At 36.6% G+C, this 22933-nt stretch overlaps 1 protein-coding gene across 4 annotated transcripts in view; it reads left to right on the forward strand.

Moving 5' to 3' along the window:
- SLCO2B1 (solute carrier organic anion transporter family member 2B1) overlaps positions 1-22933 on the forward strand; it is a 490516-nt gene that overhangs the window by 116001 nt on the left and 351582 nt on the right. Inside the window, exon 1 of one of the 4 annotated variants that reach the window (XM_053708764.1) lies at positions 17049-17113. The exons of the other annotated variants lie outside the window; for them this stretch is intronic. The gene's annotated coding sequence lies outside the window, so the exon portion shown is untranslated. Of the gene's footprint in view, positions 1-17048; positions 17114-22933 lie in introns of those variants that run through there. 4 annotated transcript variants of the gene reach the window in all.

The raw sequence follows: 22933 nt of genomic DNA on the forward strand, positions 1-22933 counted from the left end.
TATTATTGGGGGGCGTCATTGTAATCTCGGACCCAGGCAGCACAATGTCTTGAGCCGACCCTGAGTACAGGAGAACAGGAATGTATACTGCAGTTATACTGACATTGACTGTGTATAGTACAATGCTACAGTAAGTCTCACATGTCACCCCCAGAAGTACAGGAGACCAGGAGTGTATACTGCAGTTATGCTTACATTGACTGTGTATAGTACAATGCTACAGTAAGTCTCACATGTCATCCCCAGAAGTAAAGGGGACCAGGAATGTATACTGCAGTTATACTGACATTGACTGTGTATAGTACAATGTTACAGTAAGTCTCACATGTCACCTCCAGAAGTACAGGAGACCAGAATTGTATACTGCAGTTATACTGACATTGACTGTGTATAGTACAATGCTACAGTAAGTCTCATATGTCACACCTAGAAGTAAAGGAGACCAGGAGTGTATACTGCAGTTATACTGACATTGACTGTCTATAGTACAATGCTACAGTAAGTCTCACATGTCACCCCCAGAATTACAGGAGACCAGGAATGTATACTGCAGTTATACTGACATTGACTGTGTATAGTGCAATGCTACAGTAAATCTCATATGTCACCCCTAGAAGTACAGCAGACCAGGAATGTATACTGCAGTTATACTGACATTGACTGTGTATTGTGCAATGCTACAGTAAGTCTCATATGTCACCCCTAGAAGTACAGGAGACTAGGAATGTATACTGCAGTTATACTGACATTGACTGTGTACAGTACAATGCTACAGTAAGTCTCATATGTCAACCCTAGAAGTACAGGAGACCAGGAATGTATACTGCAGTTATACTGACATTGACTGCGTATAGTACAATGCTACAGTAAGTCTCACATGTCCCCCCCAGAAGTACAGGCAGGGCCGGCTCAACCATGGGACCAAGTGGGTCCAAGGGACCCAGGCAGCACTTGACAAGGGGCAGCACTTTATTGACTGAGTCAGTCACTGTCAGACCCTGTCTTCTGTCTCTGTGTGGGAATGCACAAAGACACAGAATCAACCCCCTAAATTCTTTCCCACTTATGCTGAATAAGCATTGGTTGCATGCGGATGCTTAGTAATGTCAGTGGCCAGGCTAGTAGGTTAATATATTAATCAATAATGTTATTATTGGGGGGCGTCATTGTAATCTCGGACCCAGGCAGCACAATGTCTTGAGCCGACCCTGAGTACAGGAGAACAGGAATGTATACTGCAGTTATACTGACATTGACTTTGTATAGTACAATGCTACAGTAAGTCTCACATGTCACCCCCAGAAGTACAGGAGACCAGGAGTGTATACTGCAGTTATACTGACATTGACTGTGTATAGTACAATGCTACAGTAAGTCTCATATGTCACCCCTAGAAGTACAGGAGACCAGGAATGTATACTGCAGTTATACTGACATTGACTGCGTATAGTACAATGCTACAGTAAGTCTCATATGTCACCCCTAGAAGTACAGGAGACTAGGAATGTATACTGCAGTTATACTGACATTGACTGTGTATAGTACAATGCTACAGTAAGTCTCATATGTCACCCCTAGAAGTACAGGAGACCAGGAATGTATACTGCAGTTATACTGACATTGACTGCGTATAGTACAATGCTACAGTAAGTCTCACATGTCACCCCCAGAAGTACAGGCAGGGCCGGCTCAACCATGGGACCAAGTGGGTCCAAGGGACCCAGGCAGCACTTGACAAGGGGCAGCACTTTATTGACTGAGTCAGTCACTTTCAGACCCTGTCTTCTGTCTCTGTGCAGGAATGCACAAAGACACAGAATCAACCCCCTAAATTCTTTCCCACTTATGCTGAATAAGCATTGGTTGCATGCGGATGCTTAGTAATGTCAGTGGCCAGGCTAGTAGGTTAATATATTAATCAATAATGTTATTATTGGGGGGCGTCATTGTAATCTCGGACCCAGGCAGCACAATGTCTTGAGCCGACCCTGAGTACAGGAGAACAGGAATGTATACTGCAGTTATACTGACATTGACTGTGTATAGTACAATGCTACAGTAAGTCTCACATGTCACCCCCAGAAGTACAGGAGACCAGGAGTGTATACTGCAGTTATGCTTACATTGACTGTGTATAGTACAATGCTACAGTAAGTCTCACATGTCATCCCCAGAAGTAAAGGGGACCAGGAATGTATACTGCAGTTATACTGACATTGACTGTGTATAGTACAATGTTACAGTAAGTCTCACATGTCACCTCCAGAAGTACAGGAGACCAGAATTGTATACTGCAGTTATACTGACATTGACTGTGTATAGTACAATGCTACAGTAAGTCTCATATGTCACCCCTAGAAGTACAGGAGACCAGGAGTGTATACTGCAGTTATACTGACATTGACTGTCTATAGTACAATGCTACAGTAAGTCTCACATGTCACCCCCAGAAATACAGGAGACCAGGAATGTATACTGCAGTTATACTGACATTGACTGTGTATAGTGCAATGCTACAGTAAATCTCATATGTCACCCCTAGAAGTACAGCAGACCAGGAATGTATACTGCAGTTATACTGACATTGACTGTGTATTGTGCAATGCTACAGTAAGTCTCATATGTCACCCCTAGAAGTACAGGAGACCAAGAATGTATACTGCAGTTATACTGACATTGACTGTGTATAGTGCAATGCTACAGTGTCTCATATTTGACCCCTAGAAGTACAAGAGACCAGGAATGTATACTGGAGTTATACTGACATTAACTGTGTATAGTACAATGCTACAGTAAGTCTCACATGTCACCCCCAGAAGTACAGGAGACCAGGAGTGTATCCTGCAGTTATACTAACATTGTCTTTGTATAGTACAATGCTACAGTAAGTCTCACATGTCACCCCCAGAAGTACAGGAGACCAAGAGTGTATACTGCAGTTATACTGACATTGGCTGTGTATAGTACAATGCTACAGCAAGTCTCACATTTCACCCCCAGAAGTACAGGAGACCAGGAATGTATACTGCCGTTATACTGACATTGACTATGTATAGTACAGGGCTACAGTAAGTCTCACATGTCACCCCCAGAAGTACAGGGGACCAGGAATGTATACTGCAGTTATACTGACATTGACTGTGAATAGTACAAGGCTACAGTAAGTCTCACATGTCACCCCCAGAAGGACAGGGGACCAAGAATATATACTGCAGTTATACTGACATTGACTGTGAATAGAACAGGGCTACAGTAAGTCTCACATGTCACTCCCAGAAGTACAGGGACCGGGGAGGACTGCATCTAGGAGAGGCTTCCTGTGAGACGCACACGTCAACATCCGGTGCGCAGGCTCTGCAAGACAGAGCGTGAACAACGCTACACACGCAGCAACTGATCCTGTTGGCGGTCTTTTTTTCAGCTAAGCTGCCCGGGGATTTGGAGCACAGTATCCGGCTGCAAAGAGGAAGCCCTCGGCGCCTGCACTAATCAGGTGGCGCTGATACCAGCTTTAACAGATGACCTGGTGTCCTGAGGCACAGCCCGTCAGACAGAAGCACATGGAAAGGAAAGTAAAGTCTGTGAGAGAGTGACACGGTGCAAGCAGTGGAGCAGAAGCAAGGAATAAAAGGGAACTTTCAGCTTAAAGCCTTTTTCCTGTATCCAGAGGCAGACGGCGGCAGCAGGTATCTACGCCGCGGGGGAGGTGTCCTGTGCGGCGTGGTGTCCTGTGGGAGCCTAAGCAGAGTTACAGGCTGACGCGAGGACTGAGTCCAAGCAAAGAGAAACATCCCGAAAATCGCAAGTATTATCAGCTTAACCCCTGTGCACCACACTCTACAAGATTGAATCTGTTAAATACAAATCTGTGGCATAGCCTCAGGACACACTAGGTACTTTGCATCAATATCCCTCTCTGATCAAACTGTTTTGACGCTATACAAAAGGGATCTATGTGTAAATTTCTGGACTGACACTTAAGTAAAAAAAAAAAAAAAGGATCTACCACATCTTTATATGGACCTATAACAAAGCTAATTAAGCTCTCAAGAAAGAGTGATACATTTAATAGTTTCTATGATGTATTTCACTGTATGTTTTTTCTTTTTTTTTATGCGGATAATTTAAAGTTTTCCTTTCAAGGGTTTTTGCTGCAATACTCTAATCTTGTTACATTAGGGTTTGGTTTGCAGGATGTAACAATAAGCCTTCCAAATTGTATTCCCCATTTTTAGGCTAAACTCTGATACAATAAGCTGTAAAAGGATCTTTACTGTAGCTGAAATTGATGTTTAAGGTCTGTGGGTGAAACAGATAAATATTTTGGCCTCAGTCAATCAGCAAACCCCCAAGATAAAGTCTTGCCTGTCCTCAAATAAGGGGATAAAAAGCATCCTATACTCCAGTGCTTGCCTGCACTCAGTCTTTCCTATAACCTGGTCAAAAGTCTGCCGGATTAACCCCATCATAAGACTTATGGCAAAACTGTATATAGCTACCCCAAATAGGGAATAGTGTGATCCGCTATTGTAAGAGAAAATACCCTGTAGTTAATGATTTGTATACAGATACTTTCACGTTTGAAATTCACTTTAGTGTTGACATATTTGGATTGTCTTTTTTTTCTTTTTTTTCTCTCACTTTTCCTCTTTTTTCTAATTTGTTTTAAATCAAGAGTAAAATAAAAAAAAAAAAAAAAAAAAAAAAGGAGATATATATGTGTATATATGTATATATATATATATATATATATATATATTTATACTCATACTTACACACACACACACATATAGACAGCTCCTCTGAAGCTGTACATAAACACACCTTTTGATTGTCTTTTTTTTTTTTAGGACATTAGTGCTCACGGCCTACACACATAGGGGGGAGGGATTTCTCTCACCACTAGAATCACTTCCACTTAAAATCACTATCTTATTAAGAATAGGAACTTTTCACAGAACAAGCTTCTAGTCATTAACAGGGTATGGAAAAATATATTACAAATATAAAAGTAAGATCACCAGCCATGCCAGTAAAAAAAGATAAAAAAATTAAACCAATACAGGAAAATTCCGAAAAATTAGATACAAACGAAGATGGGACTATGATTGACTCCCAAATAGTATTAGACAAGTTAGCAGACATGATAATGCCACAGTTTGAATCTTTAAAAAGTGAGATTACGGCCCTGACGACAGAAGTTAGACACTTTGCAGCACGAATTTCTGAGGTAGAGAGACGGGTATCAGAATTAGAGGATGTTACTAATTTACAAGAGACAGCGACTAAAAAAACAGATGAAACAATTAAAATTTTACAAAACAAAATTCAAGACTTAGAGGATAGATCCCGACGAAGTAACATTCGAATAGTTGGCCTTCCTGAAATTAGTGAATATAAAGATCTATCCACATTCGCTGCTATAACACTACCTAAATTACTTGGATTAAGTTTACAAAATGAAAAATTTCAGGTAGAAAAAGCTCATAGAACAGGCTCCAGCATAAAATATCAAGACGGATATACGAGACCAAGAATGGTCATGGTAAAATTTTTAAACTTTCAGGAAAAAGTAGATATAATGCGGGCATATAGAAACCACAACCCACTCATGATAGGAAATACTCAAATATACCTTTTCCAAGATTATTCGGCAGAAACAGCAGATAAAAGAAAGAGTATGGCGCCATTCTGTACAGCTTTAATTCAGAACAACTACAAAGCTAGTTTAAGATACCCAGCTAAGATAATAATAGAAGACACAGAGGGTAACAATGTGGTCTTAAACAATTGCATAGAAGCAAAAGCATTTTTTGTAGAGCATAATTTACAGGTTCTAACCCGTAACATTAAAAGTGACAAGATCAGAAGACAAGTAACAAGTTATTAATGAATAAAAGTAAAACAAAACTCTATAGTGTAATTAAATATCCTGATCATAGCGTCAAGAGTTTTATGCAGAAGGTATTTGCTTTAAAATTGCAGTATTGCTGGTTATATCTATGTGTTTTTAAATTTGTTTTGGGGAACTCCATTGGAAATAGTCCGCTGGACCCCCTTAGGTGTTGGGTGTTGTTTCTTCTTGTCGTTTTTTTTTTTTTTTTCTCTCTCTTTCTTTTTTTTCTTCTCTTTTCTCTCTCCTCTCCCGGTTCACTCTCTCCCAAGCCCCCGCACTCTTGTCTACAGTATAATACATATAAGAATAACAAACAACGAGTGGGCTAAGATATGTATAACTTAGTGTCTTGGAATGTGGGGGGGATCACCTCCCCAATTAAAAGGAAAAATGTTCTCAAATTAGTGAAAAAACAAAAAGCAGACATTATTTTCCTACAAGAACTTCATTTAAAAACGGCAGAAATTGCAAAACTTAAGGCTAACTGGATAAAAGAAATTATTGCTACACCTTGTGATAAGCGTAGTCGTGGAGTAGCCATCCTATTCCACAGAGATCTGGAATATGAGATAATTAAAAGTGAACTAGACCCGGAGGGCCGATATATTATAGTACAGCTTAGAATGGACAATTGTGTCTGGTCCTTCTGTAATATTTACGGCCCTAATAAAAGTGATAAAATCTTTTGGAGTAAGATAGAGAAAAAACTATTTCCTCTGCGAGGGCAAAATTTAATAATTATGGGCGACTTTAACATGACTCTAAATCCAGTTGTTGATAGATTTAAACAAGTAAATAAGCAACAATATAGACAAGAGGCAAAAATTTTTGGAAGCTTATTGAAGAACTTAGAGGTTGAGGATATCTGGAGGATACAGCACCCAGACGAACGTAGTTTTACCTGTGAATCTAGAGCTTTTAAAAACTTTTCACGAATTGATTTATTTCTAGTGGATAGATCACTCCTCAAACGCGATATGGATACCTCGATTAATGAGATCCTCCTCTCAGATCACGCAATCATAGGGTTAAAAATAAGAGCTAGAAAAACAGGAACTTGTAATAATTTTTTCTTCCCAAAGTACATGTGTAATAACATTAAATTCTGTAATTGGTTAACTAATGCCTGGAGAATCTTTCTAGCCAATAATGCTAGCTATGCTGATAAAACAGAGATTCTTTGGGAAACAGGCAAAGCAATACTCCGTGGGGAGATTGTGGCCTACATGTCAAAATTAAAAAAGAAGTTCCTGGCACGTGAGGTTCAACTAGCAAAACAACTTAAAAATGCATATAACACTTACTTGTCCAATCCACAACCCAATACATGGGGCAAGTATAAACAGTCAAGAGAGGAAAGAGAAATATTTCTAAAACAGAAATGGACCAGGGAAGATCTAAAAGCAAGGGCGACCTTCCAAGGCCCGAAGGGTATGTGTGCAGGGTATTTGGCAAAGTTGATTAAAATAAGAAATAATAAAAATATGATTTCAAATATAAGGGAAGGAGCTAGATTATATACAAAGGCTTCGGAGGTTAGACAAGCATTTTTTAGATACTACCAAAAATTGTATTCTGCTGAAGATATAGATAAAGCTGCTAAAAACAAATTTTGGCAAAGTATCACAGTGCCCAGAGTCTCACCAGCGGCTCTCAAGGAGATCAATCAAAGAATAACTGAAAGGGAAATAGATAAAGCTATAAAAAAATTGAAAAACAATAAAGCTCCGGGCCCTGATGGGCTGCCAGCCGAATTTTACAAAAGCATTAGAGTAGATATTGTTGATATGTTAGGCAAACTTTATAATGATTACTATGTTAATAATGGCAATCAATCAAAATACTTCACGAGTTCAATTGTTACGTTGATTCATAAGAAAGGTAAAAATCGTGAAGAATTAGGGTCTTATAGACCAATATCTTTGCTGAATGTAGACTATAAGATTTTGATGGCAATAGTGGCAGACAGATTAAAAAGGGTGTTAGGTGAGGTTATACATCACGATCAGGCAGGCTTTATGCCAGGCAGGAACGTGGTTAGAAACATACGCCGCATACTGACAACAATAGATTTCTATTATAACAAATTTACGGGACATAAGCAAAGCATTAAAGGTGACCTAGCCCTCCTTGCACTAGATGCGGAAAAAGCATTTGATGCTATTACATGGGACCATCTATTCACGGCTCTTGATAAATTCGGCTTGCAAGGTAATTTCTTTAATTTAACCAAAGCTATTTATAATAACCCCAGATCACAATTACTAGTAAACGCAGAACTCTCGCAATATATAACATTACATAAAGGGACAAGACAGGGATGCCCGCTGTCGCCACTTCTGTTTAATATTTCCCTCGAACCTCTGGCAATTCTTTTAAGGCAAGAGTTAACAGGTATCCGACTTGGCAAGCAGTGTATTAAAATTTCCCTGTACGCAGACGATCTACTATTGTATCTATATAAAACGTCTGAAAGTATTCCAAAATGTCTTAGTATAATAGGAAACTATAGCAGATTTTCTGGGTACAGAATGAATTTGCAGAAATCGGAGATCCTTTGGCTACAGAAAAATGATAAGAGCTATACTAAGCACGGATTTCACGAAGTGCAACAGTTAAAATACCTAGGTATAAACATAAGCAAAAATCCGAATGAATGGTACAAAATAAATTATGAAAACTTACTGGATAAATTACCTCAAGATTTAGCCAAATGGACAAATTGTCACTTTCAGCAAAGATAATGGTAATTAAAACTATTATATTTCCTAAATTTTTATTTTTGCTTCAAAACTTGCCTCTATTCATATCAAGATTAGACTCATATAGATACAATAAATCAATATCTCAATTTCTTTGGAACAACGGTAAACCCCGTATGGCTATAAATAAACTGATTCAGCGTAGAAAAGAAGGGGGTCTGGCACTTCCTTGCCTTAAAACATATAATCTGGTGACCATAGTCAAATTTGCAGTAGACTGGCTGGTAGAGGGGGACTACGTCACCTACTATAATTTGGAATCAGAAGTAATTATGCCTTATAATCTTAAAGCATTACTGCATACAGATAAAAAATCAATCCCTAACAACATTTTCAATTTACTAACATTCAAGAATGTCATTATAGCTTGGCAGAAATATTGTTCCCTCTTAAACTGTCAATATCATATTTCTAGTTTTTGTCCTATTATGGGTATGCCCGACTTTCTGACCGGCCTGTCAGACCCGGTATATAAAATTTGGAGGGAGAAAGGTTTAAAGAACTGGTCCCAATTCAGACAAGCTGATACAATATATATCAAGTCATATCGAGATATGGTAATTGAGTTTCAATTGAATCCTAAAAACTTCTATGCTTATCTACAGAGTAGGAGTTATTTTAATCAACTATGTCAACGTTACGGGACTGAGTGGGAGTGGCCAGAAATAGATTCTGGATTAAAATTATATAAAGCAGGGAAGAGATCAATTTCAATATGGTACAATATGTTATGTAACGTATCCGGGACGATCCATGTGGAAAAAATTACAATTTATATAAATAGGTACTTCCCGCAGGTGCAAGCACAAGAGGTTAAAAAAAGTCTTATCAATTTGGATTTGGCCACGTCAGTGTATAGTTGGAAAGAGTCTCAATATAAACTATTAAATAACTATTACTTAACTCCGGACAAAATTAATAAATGGGCCGATAATGCATTGCGTTGTAAATGTTTTAAATGCAAAGCTGAGACCGCTGACATTATCCATTGTCTTTGGGCTTGCCCAAAAGTATTGCAATTTTGGGGCAAAATTAATTATTGGCTTAATAAATTTTTAAGCACTAAAATATCATTAACTGCAGTCAATGTATTCCTGTTATATGATGAAGGAGATAATAAACCAGACAAACTCCTTATAAATCTGGCTATTCTAGCCGCCCGCAACATAATATTTAAAAATTGGAAAGCACCAGGAGAACCTAGTTTGAAAGAATTTATTAATACAATGGATACTCAGATGACGATTGAGCTACTCAATATTAGACCTTATTCAGAGAAGAGACTTAAGGATTTCTTCTCAAAATGGTTAAATATAATCAGGGAAAAACCAATGATAGCACAAAAGCAACTCATATTACCCATACAAAATTCCCCTGAATTTATGTTACTTTTGCTAAAAAACATGATACCCCAAGAGTGGGGTATGGGATAATTTGATAACACAGGGTAAGGTAACTATACTGGGCAAAATAAATAGTACCTACGGCAACTGAGAGGAGGTAAGTGGACTTGGGGGGGGGGGGTACTTATTTATTTATTTTTTATTTATTTATTTTTTTTTTTTTTCCCTCTCTCTCTTTTTCTTTCTATGTCTGTCCGGTTTTTCTTGTTGCACGTCTTTTTTATTGTTTCTTTGTTTAGTTGATTTTGTTTTTAGTATTGTCTCTAGATGGGGTTACACTATAATAGGTAAAAGCCCCAAAAGCAAGGTATACATTTGGAAAAATGTTTCTAGACTATTCAGCCACTATTGTAAAGTTTTTATAGGTTGGGTTTTTTCTTTTTTATAGCGACATAGTGTCAACAGGGTAATTGAATGTTTTATAGAGGTAGAGTCTAAACTGAAAGTTGAAAACACATCTGATTTCAGGCTACGGATTCTTTTAAGTTAAAATTTAACTTATTTGTATTAGTACTCTGTTATTCTATAATCAATGTAAACACCCTGCGTGGTGAAATGCTAGCCCAAATTGTTGGGCTAAATTTTTGTTTCGGTATACCCTGCGTGGTGAAAGGTAAGCCAATTTGTAAGGCTGTTATCTTGCTTTTGGTTAATAAAAAGGAAAAAAAAAAAAAAAAAAAGAAGTACAGGGACCAGGAATGTATACTGCAGTTATACTGACATTGACTGTGAATAGTACAATGTTACAGTAAGTCTCATATGTCACCCATAGAAGTACAGGGGACCAGGAATGTATACTGCAGTTATACTGACATTGACTGTGAATAGTACAGGGCTACAGTTAGTCTCACATGTCACTCCCAGAAGTACAGGGGACCAGGAATGTATACTGCAGTTATACTGACATTGACTGTGTATAGTACAATGTTACAGTAAGTCTCATATGTCACCCATAGAAGTACAGGGGACCAGGAATGTATACTGCAGTTATACTGACATTGACTGTGAATAGTACAGGGCTACAGTAAGTCTCACATGTCACTCCCAGAAGTACAGGGGACCAGGAATGTATACTGCAGTTATACTGACATTGACTGTGAATAGTACAGGGCTACAGTAAGTCTCATATGTCACTCCCAGAAGTACAGGGGACCAGGAATGTATACTGCAGTTATACTGACATTCACTGTGTATAGTACAATGCTACAGTAAGTCTCATATGTCACCCATAGAAGTACAGGAGACCAGGAATGTATACTTCAGTTATACTGACATTGACTGTGAATAGTAAAAGGCTACAGTAAGTCTCAAATGTCACTCCCAGAAGTACAGGAGACCAGGAATGTATACTGCAGTTACACTGACATTGACTGTGTATAGTACAATGCTACCGTAAGTCTCACATGTCACCCCCAGAATTACAGGAGACCAGGAGTGTATACTGCAGTTATACTGACATTGACTGTGTATAGTACAATGTTACAGTAAGTCTCACATGTCACCCCCAGAAGTACAGGAGACCCGGAATGTATACTGCAGTTATACTGACATTTACTATGTATAGTACAATGTTACAGTAAGTCTCACATGTCACCCCCAGAAGTATAGGAGACCAGGAGTGTATACTGCAGTTATACTGACATTGACTATGTATAGTACAATGTTACAGTAAGTCTCAAATGTCACCCCAGAAGTACAGGAGACCAGGAGTGTATACTGCAGTTATACTGACCTTGACTGTGAATAGTACAGGGCTACAGTAAGTCTCATATGTCACCCCCAGAAGTACAGGAGACCAGGAATGTATACTGCAGTTATACTGACATTGACTGTGTATAGTACAATGCTACAGTAAGTCTCACATGTCACCCCCAGAAGTACAGGAGACCAGGAGTGTATACTGCAGTTATACTGACATTGACTGTGTATATTACAATGCTACAGTCAGTCTCATATGTCACTCCCAGAAGTACAGGAGACCAGGAATGTATACTGCAGTTATACTGACATTGACTGTGTATAGTACAATGCTACAGTAAGTCTCACATGTCACCCCCAGAAGTGCAGGAGACCAGGAGTGTATACTGCTGTTATACTGACATTGACTGTGTATAGTAAAATGCTACAGTAAGTCTTATATGTCACTCCCAGAAGTTCAGGAGACCAGGAGTGTATACTGCAGTTATAATGACATTGACTGTGTATATTACAATGCTACAGTATGTCTCACATGTCACCCCCAGAAGTACAGGAGACCAGGAGTGTATACTGCAGTTAAAATGACATTGACTGTGTATATTACAATGCTACAGTAAATCTCACATGTCACCCCTAGAAGTACAGGAGACCAGGAGTGTATACTGCAGTTATACTGACATTGACTGTGTATATTACAATGCTACAGTAAGTCTCACATGTCACCCCCAGAAGTACAGGAGACCAGGAGTGTATACTGCAATTATACTGACATTGACTGTGTGTAGTAGTAAAAACTGAGGTAAAAGATGTTAGTGTATATTGAATGCATACCCAAAGAGTGGAGTCTTTAAAGGGACATTCCAGTCAAAATTGGAATCCACATGGATGCATTTCAGTTATCAAAAGAAGCATTTTTGTAATATACACATATTAGAAAAAAAATAATTCTATTAAAAGCTATAGCTGTTTCAAAAGTTTGTTCAAGTATTCACTGTGCACCAGCATCATTTTAAAACTGCACTTGCTCAGAGAGCCTAAGGTGCTTGCACCATCTCAATTGCTGACATGGTACAATCCCCACTTATGCTCTAAGCAGCTGCTGTATTTAAAATGTTGATGTAATGAGAATATCTGGCTATGTTTCACATGCACATGCCGAGAAAATATTAACACTAAAACGTGATAACTTTTACTAGAAACATTTTTGTCAATCAATGTATATTGCAAATATGTTTCTAATCAAAGTTGTAAGTAAATGGACAGTCTAGTCCAAAACAAGCTTTCATTAATCGGATAGGACACATTTTTTAAACATTTTTCCAATTTACTTTTATCACCAATTTTGCTTTGTTCTCTTGGTGTTCTTAGTTGAAATCTAAATCTAGGAGGTTCATATGCTAATTTCTAAGCCCTTGAAGGCCACCTCTTGGCTCAGGGCATTTTTACAGTTTTTCATGTGAGTTTGAGGGGGTTTTTTTGGGTTTGGGTTTCATATCGCTTTAAAGTAGTGAGAAGAGATCCAGGATGGAATATTAGAAAGACAGTTAGTAGTGAGTCGTGACACGAGTTGGCAAGAAAGGGATAGGTCTGGTGCAGAGAGGTAGACTTGTGTGTCAGCCGCATACAAATGATACTGAAACAGTAGGAATTTATTAAAGGGACAGTAAACCTTAAAATTAATGTTATATAATTCTGCACATAGTTCAGAATTATATAACATTATATTAGCCAAACTTTATAACACATAATATTCCCTTTTCATTTTTAACAAAAAACGTTGTTTTACAGACCCGCTCTCTGCGCTCTGCTGAGCGGGTCTGCTTTTTTTACACAGCGCATCGGGCCAGCTTTATAGTCACAGCCCGGCCCGACCGCGCCATAACATTAAGTGCAGCTCGCTCCTGCTGTCAGACAGAGCAGGAGCGAGCTATACAGCTGGCCCGATGCGCTGTGTAAAAAAAGCAGACCCGCTCAGCAGAGCGCAGAGAGCGGGTCTGTAAAACAGCGTTTTTTGTTAAAAATGAAAAGGGAATATTATGTGTTATAAAGTTTGGCTAATATAATGTTATATAATTCTGTACTATGTGCAGAATTATATAACATTAATTTTAAGGTTTATTGACCCTTTAAGGAACCTAGAGATAAAGTATAGATTGAGAAGAGTAAGGGACCAAGGACAGATCCTCGTGTTAAAGAAAGTGGTAAAGGGGTAGGTGATGCGCCAGAGAAGGCTTCACTAAAGATATGTAAAGATATGATTAAGTAGGTAGGAAGCGAGACACAAAAGGGCTGTGTCACAAATGTGAAAGGATTTAAGGGTTTGGCGCAAGAGAGGGTTGGTAACCGTATTAAAGGCTGCAGGCAGATTGAGAAGGATTAAAGGGACAGTCAACACTAACATTGTTATTGTTTAAAAAGTTATATAAGGCCTTTACTACCCATTCCCCATGTTGGTTATGCACAACTGGGGTAATAAAGGGATTATGTATCTTTTTAATAAAACTCAATTTTTTTTATGGTTTTAAAAGATAATCCCTTTATTACCCATTCCCCAGTTTTGTACAGAAAACATCGTTATAGTAATACACTTTTTACCTCTGTGATTACCTTGTTTCTAAGCCTCTGCTGACGGCCCCCTGATCACATGACTTTATCTATTGACTTTCATTTATCCCAATTAGTGCTGTATTGTTAGAAGCCACGGGCGTCAGCACAATGTTATCTATATGACTCACATGAACTAGCTTCGCCTGATGTGAAAAGCAAATACAAAAGCATGTGATCATGGGGCTGTCTTTAGGGACTAAGAAACAGACAGAAATTTAGAGGTTTAAAGGTTATAAAGTATGTTAATATAACCATGTTTTTGTTTTTTTTTTTGCAAAGTTGGGAAATGGGTAGTAAAGGCATTATCAATCTTTTTAAACAATAACACATTTTGTGTTGACTGTCCCTTTAAACAGAGAAATATGAGCTTTATATTTTGCTGTAACTAGGTCATTAGTTACCTTAATGATTGCAGTCTCTGTAGAGTGTTGGGGTGATATGCTAATAAAATCTAATTTTTTATTACGTTCACCTGCTCATCATGACATTTATAAGGTGGAGAGAGTTGTGCTACACACAGTATTGCTGAAGCGGTGGCTGCCCAGCAAAATGGATGATTAATAGGGATGGGCGAATGTTTCTAAAAATTCGAAATTTAAAACAAATTTTGATACATTCATTCATTCGAATCGAATTTCGAATGTTTATATAACATTCTAACATTCTATTTTTGAATTTTCATTTTTCGAAATTTTCAATAAAATTCGAAAATATTCGTTCGAATAATAGAATGTTTAGCTATGTATTCATTCAATTTCGAAATGTAATATTCGAATTTGAATGTGAAATTCGAATTTGAAATAGTATTTCTAGTCTACAACTGTGTTTAATAAATGTAATATTCGAATTTGAATGCTACATTCGAATTCGAATGTCACATTCGTATTTGAAATAGTATTTCTAGTCTAATACTGTGTTTTAAATGTAATATTCGATTCAAATGTGATATTCGATTTGAATGTGACATTCGAATTCGAAATAGTATTTCTAGTCTAATACTGTGTTTTATAAATGCAATATTCTAATGTGATATTTGATTCAAATGTGATATTCGATTCGAATGTGACATTCGAAATAGTGTTTCTAGTCTACAATTGTGTTTTATAAATGTAATATTCGAATTTGAATGTGATAATCGAATGTAACATTCAAATTCGAATGTGACATTCGAAAACTGTAAATAACATTCGAAAATCGAATTTTTAAGAATATTCGTTCTTATCAACATTCTATTATGTAAATCGAATTTCTACAATAACATTCGTTCTAACATTCAAATTCGGATATAAACACATTCGCCCATCCCTAATGATTAATAGCACTGCTGGTATTTGTTACCAAGTCATATAGACAAAAGGACACTGTGCAATAACTAAGGACAAACAAGATATTGTTAAAAGAATAAACTAAAAAACTCTCATAGAATGTTTAAATGTAATGTTCTGCTGTTTGTACTGTGATTCACATTTGGATCAACCTTGACTTGAGACTGCTTGAGGTGGAACATTTATGTGACAGAAGTTTTCTTCTTCAGTGAATTTGTTTTCAGACATCTTCCAGCTGAGACAGACACTACTAGCAGATATTGCTAAATGCTTCTTTTGGATGACACTTAGAGAATATGACTTTGGCACGATATTTGTGCAGATGTTAGCGGAAGTTGTTTGTGTTTGGAACAAACATTAGTAATGTGCCAAGTCTAGAGAGTTATCATGTGATGCTTCATGCACAGAAAGAAAAATCCAAACCTCTCATAACCGTCTAAATTATTTATCATAATAATCTGCTTACACCTGTTACAACCAAGTGTTTGCAAAATCTCTTAATTACACAGCATTTTTTTAATATTTATTCTTGCATCAACCGCAAATTCCTGAGAATATTTGTCCCCTTCTTCAGAACTTATGTTTATAAAAATGAGGCAGATGTTACCAGATACATCTGCTTGAATAAAGTCACATATTAGCTGAGACAATTCCAGTAAATGCTGAATTTTGTTACTATTTATTAGATTCTTGCTTGGCTATCTTGATAAAATGGACCACAAACTGTGCGTATGAATATATGTGTATGTATGTGAGTATGTCTGTGTCTGTATATATATATATATATATATATATATATATATATATATATATATATATATATATATACATATATATATATATATATATATATACAGTATATAGAAACACACAAGGCTGGAAATTTACACTAGTTCTACTCTTATCTTTCACATTGAGTGGACTAGTAACAAACACTTCTCTTCCTACTAGTATACTATATATAGACTAGTACACTGTGTGTGTGTGTGTGTGTGTGTATTTATCTATAAATACACACACACACACAAGGCTGGAAATTTACACTAGTTCCACTCTTATCTTTCACATTGAGTGGACTAGTAACAAACACTTCTCCTCTTACTAGTACACTATGTATAGACTAGTACACTGTGTGTGTGTGTATATATATATATGAGAAAAATGAAAATTGATTATCAAAATGAATGCACCAATGAAATTTAAAGCAAAAGAAAAATACTGACAAAATTTGTTAGTATTTATTAGTGTTCTTTAAATTAATTTTAAGTTTTAATACCTTTTGCACGCTGGAAAGCCGCGCTAACCCGGTTCTCTACTTCACAGAACGTTAGCCAGCGGCACTACCAGGAGGCTTAGCATGGCGGTTCCCAGGTCCTGCACTAAAGGAGAACTGTGTTCTGGTTTCTTTGAAGAAGAAGAGCGGTTAGCGTATTTTTTTTTTCGCCTGTAGCTTTTAACCCCTTAATGACCAGCGCCGTACCCTGTACGATGCTGGTCGTTATGCGTTTAAGGACCAGCGACGTACCCTGTGCGTCACTGCAGCCCTGGGCTTCTCTCTGCCACAATCTCACTCAAAATAGCGAGATTGCGCTATTTTTGCATGCCCCACCAGTGGGGCACTGCAGAAATAGATTTGCAGAGATACAGATGGAGAAAGGGCCACTCTGTGGCCCTCTCTGCATCGGACAGCGGTGGTGTCATTCGCTGGTGGGTGGGAGGGTTAGGAGGGAGGCGTGTGGGCGGCCCATCGCTGTAGGGGTGGGAGGAGGGCGGGATTGGGTGGGACCTCTACGCCATGCTACAGGTGTTCAAGGAAAGTGCCAGTGCTGAGTTACAGTGAGGAGGAAGGAGGGAAGAGAGGCAATAAAGGGTATTCTCTGTGCGATCCTTTGGGGGAAGGGATCTAGGAGGGGAGGGGGTAGGTTATTAAGGGGGGCAGCTACACTACAGAAAAAAATGGGTACTTAAATTGTTAAAAAAAAAAAAAATTGCCTTATTTGCAGCAAACTGGCAGACAGCTGCCAGTACCCAAGATGGCGGCAAATAGGTAGAGGGGGGAGCATAAGAGAGCTCTTTGGTGGGATCAGGGAGGTTAGAAGGTATGAGGGGATACTACCCTGCAGAAAATATATAATAATAATAATAATTAAAAAAAAAAATAACACTTTTATTTTTATACTGGCAGACTTTCTGCCAGTACTTTAGATGGGAGTGACCTTTGGGGCATGAGGAGGGAAGAGAGCTGTTTGGGGGGTGTCAGGGAGGGATCAGGGGGTGGGATGTGTCAGGTGGGAGGCTGATCTCCACACTAAAGCTAAAATTAACCCTACACGCTACCTATTTAACCCCTTCACTGGTGGGCATAATAAAAGTGTGGTGTGCAGTGGCATTTAGCGGCCTTATAATTACGAAAAAGCAATTGCAAAGCCATATATGTCTGCTAAGGGGATCCCAGAGAAGCATTTACAACCATTTGTGCCACGATTGCACAAGCTGTTTGTAAATAATTTCAGTGAGAAACCTAAAATTGTGAAAAAGTCAGCAATTTTGTTTATTTGATCACATTTAGCAGTGAAAATAGTGGCTTGAAATATACAAAAATGGGCCTAGATCAATACTTTGAGTTGTCTACTAAAAAAGATATCGTTCTCATAGGTAAATATAAAAAAAGAGGCTCTATTTCTGTTTAAATGTAGTGATGGCAAAAATGCTAAAAATGCTCTGGTCTTTTGGGGAAGTTTTTGGTTGAAATGCCTGGTCCTTAAGGGGGTTTAACATTTACATTTTTTCATGAAAATTAATATCAATGTTTAATGTTTATTCAGTATTGGTCTTGTTTTAACAAAATGAATACCCAATAGCCAATGAATATTTGTTACAGAAGATTTGGAAGAACCGAATATTTTGTGGCTTCACAGCTCTAATATATATATATATATATATATATATATATATATATACACTCATATTTGTAAATAGTTAAAGTCAATGTAAGAAAGAAATAGGCACTCACAGGAATAGTGATATCTTTTTCATGACATACAACTAAAACAGTTTGTTTACTAATTACATTTTCAGTAACCATCTCTTATATATATATATATATATATATATATATATATATATATATATATATATATATATATATATATATATATATATATATATATATATATATATATATATATATATATATCTATATATCTATATATATATATATATATATATATATATATATATATATATATATATATATATATATATATATATATATATAACTATTTATATATTCCTACTTATGTATACCTACTTAGATATACCTACTTATATATACCTACTTATATATACCTTCTTAGATATACCTACTTATATATACCTTCTTAGATATACCTACTTAAATATACCAACTTAGATATATCTACATAGATACCTACTTATATATACCTACTTAGATATACCTACTTACATATACCTACTTATATATACCTACTTAAATATACCTTCTTAGATATACCTACTTACATATACCTACTTATATATACCTACTTAAATATACCAACTTAGATATATCTACATAGATACCTACTTATATATGACTACTTACATATACCTACTAATATATATCTACTTAGATATACATATTTATATATACCTACTTAGAAATACCTACTTAGATATACCTACTTATATATACCTACTTATATATACCTACTTATATATACCTTCTTAGATATACCTACTTAAATATACCAACTTAGATATATCTACATAGATACCTACTTATTTATACCTACTTAGATATACCTTCTTAGATATACCTACTTACATATACCTACTTATATATACCTACTTAAATATACCAACTTAGATATATCTACATAGATACCTACTTATATATGCCTACTTACATATACCTACTAATATATATCTACTTAGATATACATATTTATATATACCTATTTAGAAATACCTACTTAGATATGCCTACTTATATATACCTACTTAGATATACCTATTGATCCATATAACTATTTTTTAACTAACTTGCATATTCTAGAAAGTGACAGTAAGGTATCAATAGCACTACTGTTTTGTTTTGTTTTGTTTTGGTTTTTTTTTTTATAAAAAGTTGGTTAGTTAGTAATATTGATAATATTATGTATTTCTAGAAGGAGGTTATCTAACACTATGTTTCATGTAGCAGATTGTGAGTCAAGCATAAAACCATGACAAAAAAGAATTACCCTGTAAATGACAAAGCACTGAAACTATGGGAGGGACCTATAACATTCTTTTAATGCAGAAGTGTAAATACCTTGTAGGCAGCTCTAACCCAGTGAACCTGTAGGGAAAGAACTGGTTCTAAGTGCTATTTTTATCTTTACAAATATATCAGGATTGTGTTGTCAAAGATGTCAATTATCTGTTAGAATAACAGCATTAAAGTGAGACCCAGTTTGTTCATTAGCACCTCAATGCCATTGAGAAGCCTCATAATGCAAAACCACATGCTCATTAGATCATTATAGACTAGAGCTGATTATGGGGTTGATACTAAAACATCATTTGATAATTATCAGCAGTCACAATCAGCCATTTTTATTGTTTATAGGCAGCACTTTTTCATTATTGTTTGACCCTATATTTATAAAAATGTACTAATATGTTAGGAGAAACATCTGGTGAGCCAATGACAAGAGGCATATGTGCATAGCCACCAATCAGCAGTAGCTCCCAGTAGTGTAGTATATGTACAAAAACAATTTTAACAAAGGATACCAAGAGTTATATTTTTCAATAACTTTCCATTTTGCTTCTATTATGAAATTTGCTTCATTCTGTTAGTATCCTTTGTTGAAGCAGCAGCAATGCACTACTGGGAGCTAGTTGAACATATCTGGTGATCCAGTAAAAAGATGCAACTAACTCTCAGTAGTGCATCACTGCTCCTGAGCCTACTGATGTATGCTTTTCAACAAAGGATACCAAGAGAGGGAAGCAAATTATATAATAGAAGTAAATTGAAAAGCTTTTCTAAAATGCCAAGCTCTGTCTGAATCAATACAGTTTAATTTTGACTTCAGTATCCCTTTAAGCACATAGGTAAAGCAAATCACTGCTGGTTAGCCAATCATGAGTGGTAGTGCACATAGCTGCTGATCTCTGGACATTTTCTAATTGGTAGGCGCAATGCTTGCAACTCCTAAACACACTTTTGCTATGTGCTTAAACAAAATATATAATTATCCAGAGTCAGTAATGCACAAATGATGCGCTCGAGTGAATTAAAGCAATTTATTTTTGCATTAGAATATACGTATTGTTCTTAAAGAAAGCCAAGTAGTCAATAAAGCTGTCAGATTCAATGGGATCTGTTTGCTGTAAACACAAATAGGGGTGATACTCAGTTGCCCACTGCACAATCAGACACAATATTCTACTGTAACATCTGTAAAAAGGAGTTGTATTAGCTCATTTACTCATTCAAACCTATGGGCATTGCTCATTTGTTTTATTTTAGAACAAAAGGCTTTTGCTTTGTGTCTATTGTCCTACTGTAGTGTCCTAAGCTTTATTTCTCAGGTGTGGGTCCAGTTTAAAGTGACATACGTCAGATACACAATTAACTAAGTGAAGGGTGAAATCAAAGGAAATCAGAATCATCATCATTACAAAAGGGAACAATGCTGTCTGCTCACATCACTCACAAATCTGCTGACATTAGCAGCACAGCTTTGCACATCAAATAGAAAAACAAAGAATGTAGGGACAAGTGGTTTTGAAAATAACTGGATCTGGTCTACTTAATAAACTTTATTACAAAGCAATTAACATTTTATTAGAGATACACAGCTGCTCAATAAATACCTATGTTGTATGTATGTATGCATGAATTCCTGTACTGCAGAGCCGCCCCAACTAATGCAGAATAGAACCCCTTGAAAATATTAAACAACTCCCATATAAAAAAATATAATTATGCAGTAAAATAAGCTACACATTTTATAATACAAAATATACATACATACACGTAAAAACACACAGTCACATACACACGATACATACACAACTCACATAGATAAATAAACATATACACATATTAACACATGTAAACACACACACTTATACAAGCGCTCACTACATACACATCAACACTTACACATATACACATTCACACACACATATACATACATTCAGTATATACATACAAACATACATACACATACATATATACATACAGTTAACACACACTCACATACACATCCATAAATACACACACATACATGCACACATGTACACACACAAACACATGAAGACACATACATAATTATACACATACACACACATATACACATGAACTAAAATGTGCACACACAAAAACTAATACACATACACTCACATACACACACACACACATATGCACACATATACACAGACACATGCACACATACACACACATATGCACACTTACATGCACACATATACACAGACACATGCACACATACACACACACATATGCACACATACACACACACATATGCACACATACACACACACATATGCACACTTACATGCACACATATACACAGACACATGCACACATACACACACACATATGCACACTTACACACACACATGCACACTTACACACACACAAACACATGAAGACACATACATACACACATACATAATTATACACATACACACATACACACACATATACACATGAACTAAAATGTGCACACACAAACACTAATACACATACACACACACATACACACACACATATGCACACATATACACAGACACATGCACAAATACACACACATATGCACACTTACATGCACACATATACACAGACACATGCACACATACACACACACATATGCACACTTACACACACACATGCACACACAAACACTAATATGCATACACTCACATACACACACACACATGCACACATATACACAGACACATGCACACACACACACACACATGCACACATACACACACACTCATGCACACATATACACAGACACATGCCCACACACAGAGTCAGATACACTTACACACACACATTTTGAGATAATATTATCTCTGTTGTATATAATAGACATTTAATACACCTGGAAATGAAATTATATTGTTAGTTTTCGCAAAGAAAAAATATAAATAGCTCAGACTTTAATTCAACATTTCCTCTTTTGGAGGGACAGTCCCTTATTTTAAAGGGAGAGCCTT

The sequence above is a fragment of the Bombina bombina genome, chromosome 3, assembly GCF_027579735.1.
Source record: "Bombina bombina isolate aBomBom1 chromosome 3, aBomBom1.pri, whole genome shotgun sequence".
Classification (NCBI taxonomy): Eukaryota; Metazoa; Chordata; class Amphibia; order Anura; family Bombinatoridae; genus Bombina; species Bombina bombina.